At 39.4% G+C, this 8,276-nt stretch overlaps 1 long non-coding RNA gene across 1 annotated transcript; it reads left to right on the top strand.

Moving 5' to 3' along the window:
• The first annotated feature begins 3,741 nt into the window (after positions 1–3,741).
• On the top strand, positions 3,742–7,607 carry LOC120568850. The gene is made up of 3 exons (XR_005640795.1): positions 3,742–3,824; positions 5,384–5,504; positions 7,513–7,607. It is a non-coding gene; the product is annotated as an uncharacterized LOC120568850 (long non-coding RNA).
• The last annotated feature ends 669 nt before the right edge of the window (positions 7,608–8,276 follow it).

The raw sequence follows: 8,276 nt of genomic DNA, 5'->3' as shown, positions 1-8,276 counted from the left end.
AGATAGATGGATAGATAAATAGATAGATAGATAGATAGATAGATACTTTATTCATCCCTAGGGAAATTTATTTATTTGTTAAAGAAAGCTGGTAACATTTTTTGGTAATATGAGGATTAATGGTATAACTGAAAAGAATGAAACACCCGCACTCTGCTACATCTCCCATACGTTTATTGTGCTGCAACGTTTCAACCCTGCTGGGTCTTCCTCAGGCAAATGGCATTCAACAGTGGCTCAAGCATACATAGGGCACAGACATGGTCAGCTGATCATGCATCAGTTGAGCTCATTTAAACTAATTACCAAGGCTAATTACCAAGGCCTACCACCTTTACCATAGTCACCACATAAAGTCATTAGTGATAAAATTACATATACATAATATGCACACAGACAATGAAAAAATGAAAGAAATGGCCAAAAACCTAACTTATAAAATAGCATTATGTGCTACACTATCCCACATTGACACTATTTGTCACATTAGACCAATCCCTCACACAATATCACAAGAAAAGACATTACAGAAAAGGCTTTATATCAAATTCTTCATTTAAGCCGTTTGGAGACATTGTATTGATACAGTATTTCAACTTTACACTTTGCGCTAAATCAAAAAAGACAGGAAACTTTTTTCAAACTGTAATTACGAGACACTCAAAGCAGAATTTGGCAGATTTGCCGTCTTTGAGACCCAGAAATTCCCCCAGAAGAAGCAGAGTTTTCATATTCAGGCTGAGAAACAGGTTGTTGTAGAAAATGTTAAATATAGACTAATCATTGATTTGCTCCATGATGGCTAAGGAACTTTTTGGTGACTTTTGTAGGTCTTTATATCGTTGTCCTTGTCCCAAACTGATTAATGGATTATCGAAATAGTTGGATATTCATTTAACAGTTGCCAACTAATCCATGAATCTTTGCAGCTCTAGATTGCGTCAAATAAACTACAGTGTGTGTGTTTATGTCAGCCAGTGCAACAGTGTGGCTCATTAATGCATTTTTACTTGGGATCGACCGATTATGGGCCCTGGCTGATTATTGGGCCATTTTTTAACCTCTACAGTGTTTTATTTGCCTGATAACCGATAAAGTTAATGAATTAAAAAAGTGTCTAAAAGTCTACTTTGGCTCAGCTCCAGCTCTGTGTCTGTCCCTCTGCTTCAGTTTCACTCACCACTGAGTCTAACTTTATGTCCCGCCCACAACACTATCTCGTTGGCTAGATGTTATAAAAGTAATAGCCAATCAACACTAAACCTGGCTGCTGTTGACATACAGCCCCGCTGCTGTATCCCGATTTATATTTATTTATACGATTTATACTTCTATTGAAACAGACTTCTTTTTGGAGCCAGTGGAGTCGCCCCCTGCTGGACGTTAGAGAGAATGCAGCTTTAAGGAGTCTCAGCCTTGGCTTTTATCTCTCTGACCTGGACGCTGCGTCCTTTATTATTATCTACATTGTGAACATGAGGAGAAATATCAAATATCAGCAGAGTAACACCGGCAGGAGATGATGAGCGTCTCACCTGACCGCCTGTGGCGACGTGTCGAAGTAGATGTTCCTGTTGTACTGAGCGTCCGACACGTAGATTTCAGCCAGGTTAAAATCCTGAAACACACCATATGTTGAGAGAACTTCTACAGGAACACATCAGACCAGAGGCTTCAGTAACAACAGCACCGCCAACTACAACCTCCATTAAAGGTCCCGTATCATGCTCACTTTCAGGTTCATACTTGTATTATGGGTTTCAAGCTATATGTAGATCTTTATATAAGGAGCAACAGCAGAGTTTCTTCATCAAAGGTGTGTAATGTTACCTGTCAGGCTGCTCACCTGTTAAAGTCCCGTCCAGATGAGGTCAGAGAGACGTCCTCCTCCGTCTGCAGACTCTGACAGACGCTGCTGCTGTCTGTGTTCATCACATCCTCCCTCCTTTAAATCCAAACATAGAAATGTCAGTCTGACGTCAGAGCAGAGGGCCGGTCTGAGCTGGAGTTCTTCCAGTCAGAAGCAGCTGGCAGCGTTACTAAAGCTGTCAGTCAGCACTCTGATGGCAGCTGGAGACACTGACACAACTCCAAAGAGTCCAAACTGCAGGAAGACTGAAGCCCCAAAAGAAGAAGAAACACAACAACAGGTTCATTATTAAATGATGGAGGAACAACAGTCTCTAAACTCATGACAGCAAAATAAAACATACAGTGGCCCAGCCGGGTCAACACAAATGTGGACGCTCACTTCTGTTGTCACTCATTTCCGTTATATTTGTGTTGTGGCTTTTGCATTTCTATTGAACCATCTGGGCCACCGTACAATCTGCATCAACAGAGAGTGGTGGCATGAAACTAACCAACAGATATCTGACACACATCTACAGTCAAACTGTCTCTTTATTAATATTAATTAAATCATAACAACATTCTATGTTTTGGTGCCTGAGTTGTAAGGATTACTTTACATTTTCCAAGTCTTAATATATAAATATATATTTGTAAGCCCCTTCCTGTGGGCGCCTGGCACCTGGAGATGTCTCTCTACACTGCTCCGGGACTCTGTTGTGTGTCTGATGTGTTGGGGGGGTAGAGCTGAGAGACACAAGAACTGGACGCTGGTTCAGGATTGTGGCTGAGACCTTTATCTGGTTTTTATTGTCTCACAGTGAATGCTGGCTTCAGCATCCTTTATGGAGTAGTGCAAAATACACTTTCTTCCTTAGAATTAAATCCACAACTATGCATGCATTATTACTATCATTCACTTTAGCCTGGATTAATAGTATTATATTAATACAATGGTGTCATGTCAGTCAACCAGTGTATTTAACTATCTAATGTCCCTCTCCAAAATCTCTTCAGAAGAGTAGTCACAGCACTCACCGGCTCTGGTGTTTGTAAAGCATTAAAGTTCAACAAAGAATGGTTCACATAAGAACATTTCCTTTTTAATTTTAATTTTCTATGTAGATGCCCTCCCCTACAAAATCACCCCAGTAGTTCCAAATAGGGCTATTTATGTCTTCTTGTAAAAATTACAGTCTCATGTAAATTTTTTCCAATATCGTGCAGGCCTATCCACAACACAATTTAAACTTGAATATAATACATAGTTTATGAATTATTAAATAAAAAATGAAGTCAACTTAAATGCTGATGTTTCACTTTTAAATCAGTAAATAAAACCACTAATTTACATTTCTTGTCATCACAAACTGTAGATTGATGCTTAAATAAACTCAATGTTTGAACAAATTAACTTAACGGGTGGTTTTAAATGGTTATTTTCCAATAATTTAAGTTAAGCTGTTTATGTTTATGGAGTAGTGGAAATACATTTTAAAAAACGACCTACAGGCACCAAACTGGAAACCTATGGTGTCCTGTAAAAGGACAAAAAGTGTGAATTGCTGAACTCTCGCTGTAATAGACATAACAGCAGTGCCTCCTGGTGGTCTACTCATGACCTTACATGTATGCTGATAGTTGGTGTAGATGGTTCATGGCTCATTTATTGTCAGTGCTTAACATGCAGCTGTAGTCTCTTTATGCTACACAAGAAAAACATCATAATCAGTAGTACATTTCTGTAGTTCATAAGGAGGAACGTACACAGGACATTCCACCGGAGAATTCAATCCAGCTACAACTCCGTCTCAAGATGGCGGCGGGCGGAGACGCGTCCCACAGCCCGGATGTTGTAACTACGCAGGTCAATGGTCTGCGGCTGACTCGTTGCTATGGTGACGCTTCGGTACACGGCCGCAGGACTCGGAGCGAAGCAGCATCACGTTGGTTCATCTCATCTCTGATCTCAAGTAAGAAGATAATTATTAGTTATTTTATTAGTTATTCAATAACGGACACGCGCGGTATGACGTGTTTAAAACTGTTTGTGTTTCTGTGTGTGTTCAGCGCGAGGAAACAGACCAGGAAGTAGGATTAGTGAAGCTGTAGCAGAACAATGAGTAGGCTACACAGCGGTGGAAAGATTACTAAAATACCACACTGTAAATACTCTGTTACAGTAAAAGTCCTGCAGTGAGAATGTTACTGCAGTAAATGTGTGTAAATGTGATCAGGAACATGTAGTTAAAGTATTAACCTGGTGTCCTCGGGTCACATTTGACCCATTTTCAAAAAGTTTCTATATCAGAAATTTGGGTTTCTTTCAACCACATTGTCAAAAAAAATAAAATAAAAAAAAGGTTCCATACAACGCTCTCCACAAGTAAAATAAATGATCACTACGATTTATTAAATGTGGGTGTTTTATTAAATGTGGGTGTTTTATTAAATGTTATGGCATTTGAAGAAGAAAATTGATTTTAAAAAAGTGACAAAACTTTCAGGAAAAGTGACAAAAGTGTGTTTTTAATTTTATATTTTGACCCAGAAAAATTAAAAGTTGCTGATCTACGGGAAGACAACACGAGGGTTAACAGCTTGTAGTGTGTTCAGGATCCAGACAGCTGTGTGTTTAATGACCTCATCATATCAGCTGACTGTAGTCGTTATATTGTTGTTAGTTTACTTTAGAATCAAACATCAGATTTATAAACTACATGTAACTAGTAACTAAAGTAACTAGTAACTAAAGTAACTAGTAACTAAAGCTGGAACAGATGAATGTAGCGGAGTAACTAAAGTAACTAGTAACTAAAGCTGTAACAGGTGAATGTAGCGGAGTAACTAAAGTAACTAGTAACTAAAGTTGTAACAGATGAATGTAGCGGAGTAACTAAAGTAACTAGTAACTAAAGCTGTAACAGATGAATATAGCGGAGTAACTAAAGTAACTAGTAACTAAAGTTGTAACAGATGAATGTAGCGGAGTAACTAAAGTAACTAGTAACTAAAGCTGGAAGAAATGAATGTAGTCGAGTAAAAATTCCAATATTTCTCTCTGAAATGTAGCGGAGTAGAAGTAGAAAGTGATATGAAAAGAAAAGACTCAAGTAAAGTACAAGTACCTAAACATTTGGACTGAAGGAGAGTACTGGAGTACATGTACTTAGTTACTTTGTACCTGTGTGAGTAGCTATAACAATACCAGACAGAGGTTCCTGTTTTTTCTGCTGAAAACAACATCCAACTCCACAGAGAAACTGTTCTGGTCTATACTTTCATAAACAGCAACAACCAGTGGTGGAAAGTAACTAAGTACATTTACTCAAGTAACCTAGGGTACTTAAGTACAAGTCTGAGGTATTTGTACTTTACCTGAGTATTTCCATGTTCTCATACTTGTTTTTGTGTTCTTTTGTGATAACAAGGTAATTATCTGTTATCACGAGAAAACTAAAGATTAATCCCTCTTATTCTTTATAATGTTTGATTGATTGGTTGATTGACTGATTGATTGATTGATTGACAGACAGCTGTCGTCATGGCAGCAGGAGCGGTGGCGGCTCCGCTCATCATTCCCATCATCCACCTGCAGACACACAGAGCCAAGAACCTGGTGGACACACACACACCTATCTCCATGCAGTCAGGTACACACAGACACACACAGACACACACACACACACACACACACACACACACACACACACACAACAAAACAACACAAAACAACAAACACCACTATGGTACACACACACACACACACACACACACACACACACACACACACACACACACACACACACACACACACACACACCTGCCCATGCAGTACACACAGACACACACACACACACACACACACACACACACACACACACACACCTATCCCATGCAGAGTAAACAACACACACACACACACACACACACACACACACACACACACACACACACACACACACACACACACACACACACACACACACACACACACACACCTGTCTCCATGCAGTCAGGTACACACACACACACACACACACACACACACACACACACACACACACACACACACACACACACACAACAAAACTGTCTCCATGCAGTCAGGTACACACACACACACACACACACACACACACACACACACACACACACACACACACACACACACACTGTCTCCATGCAGTCAGGTACACACACACACACACACACACACACACACACAACACACACCACTCCATGCAGTCAGATACACACACACACACCTGTCTCCATGCAGTCAGGTACACACACACACACACACACACAACACACACACACACACACACACACACACACACACACAACACACCTGTCTCCATGCAGTCAGGTACACACACACACACACACACACACACACACACACACACACACACACACACACACACACACACACACACACACACTGTCTCCTGCAGTAGCATACACACACACAAACAAAACAAACACACAAAATACATACATAATAAAATGTCTCCATGCAGCTACACAATACACAAACCACACTAAATTAATTATATATCATACACATACACACCTGTCTCCATGCAGTCAGGTACACACACAATACACAATCATACACACACACACACTATCACACACTATCACACATCATCATCATCAATATCATATCACATACACACACACCACCGTCCATGCAGTCAGGTTAATAATAATAATAATAAACCACACACAATATCATCACAATAATAATATCATCATCACAATAACAATAACTGTCTCCATGCAGTCAGTAATAATATAACACTACCACACACACACATACACACATATCAACAACACCGTCTCCATAGTAGCACAATCACACACACCTGTCTCCATGCAGTCAGCACACACACACACACACACACACACACACACACACACATCACAATACATCACATCATCATCACAAAAAACCTGTCTCATGCAGTCAGGGTACAACAATAATACTAATAACAAACAATAATAATAATAAACAATCAATAATAAATAAGTCATGAGTCAGGTAATAATACCAATAATAATAATAATAATATCATACAATATCAATATCATTATCATATCATAATACCGTCTCCATGCTCAGACACAATAAAATACACACACAACACATATAACACTCAATACAATAATACATACATATCATAATATCATCATCAATTGTCTCCATGCAGTAGGGTACATATCATCAATAATAATACATACCGTCTCCATAATAGGTACATGATATATGAAATATTACAGAAATATAACATGAATAAGATGCATATCATTAATACACATCAACCTGTCTCCATGATAGGGATTGATATCATTACAACACACACACACACAGAAACACAGAAACTCCTGCAAACTATCTTAACTTGCCTAAAGCCCCACGTGTTATGCAACGTTAGACAGTTTTAACTCGTCCCTCCTCTGAGGCTCCTGGGTTATTCTGTTCTAGATCTAAGCTGTGATTGTCTGTCTCTGTGTGTGTGTGTGTGTGTGTGTGTGTGTCTGTGTGTGTGTGTGTGTGTCTGTGTGTGTGTGTGTGTGTCTGTGTGTGTGTGTGTGTGTCTGTGTGTGTGTGTGTGTGTCTGTGTGTGTGTGTATGTGTGTGTATCTCTGCAGATACTCCAGATGTGCAGATCTTATTCACTCTGGACGGGTCCAAGCCGGCGCCGGTGCAGCGGGGGGGGTCAGCGGGCAGCAGCAGGAAGTACAGCCACCTCGCCCCCGGTTGCAGCCGCAAGGGCCGCGGCCATAGCTGTAGCGGTCCACTGGTAACACACACCACTTCCTGTATACTGGCGGTCACTACCAGGTAACACCAGAATGATTATATAGGTATTTCATCAAGCTAGTAAGGGTATAGAATGATTATATAGGGTATTTATCATCGTACTAAGGGGTGCATAGAATGATTATATAGGGTATTTATCATGTTAAAGGGTGATAGAATGATTATATAGGGATTTATCATGTTAAAGGGCTGATAGAATGATTATATAGGTATTTATCACGGTAAAAGGGGTGATAGAATGATTATATTGGCATTTAACATGTTAAAGGGTGATAGAATGATTATATAGGCATTTATCACGTCTAAAGGGGTGATAGAATGATTATATAGGGTATTTATCACGTTAAAGGGTCAGCATTAAAGGGTGATAGAATGATTATATAGGGTATTTAATATATAAGCTAAAGGGGTGATAGAATGATTATATAGGGTATTTACTACGTTAAAGGGTGATAGAATGATTATATAGGTTATTTATCATGTTAAAGGGGGATAGAATGGTTATATAGGGTATTTATCATGTTAAAGGGTGATAGAATGGTTATATAGGTATTTATCACGTTAAAGGGTGATAGGAATGATTATATAGGGT

This window comes from Perca fluviatilis, chromosome 1, assembly GCF_010015445.1.
Source record: "Perca fluviatilis chromosome 1, GENO_Pfluv_1.0, whole genome shotgun sequence".
NCBI lineage: Eukaryota > Metazoa > Chordata > Actinopteri > Perciformes > Percidae > Perca > Perca fluviatilis.
Note: the sequence above shows the minus strand (reverse complement) of the source record. Positions and strands in the feature narration are given on the sequence as shown.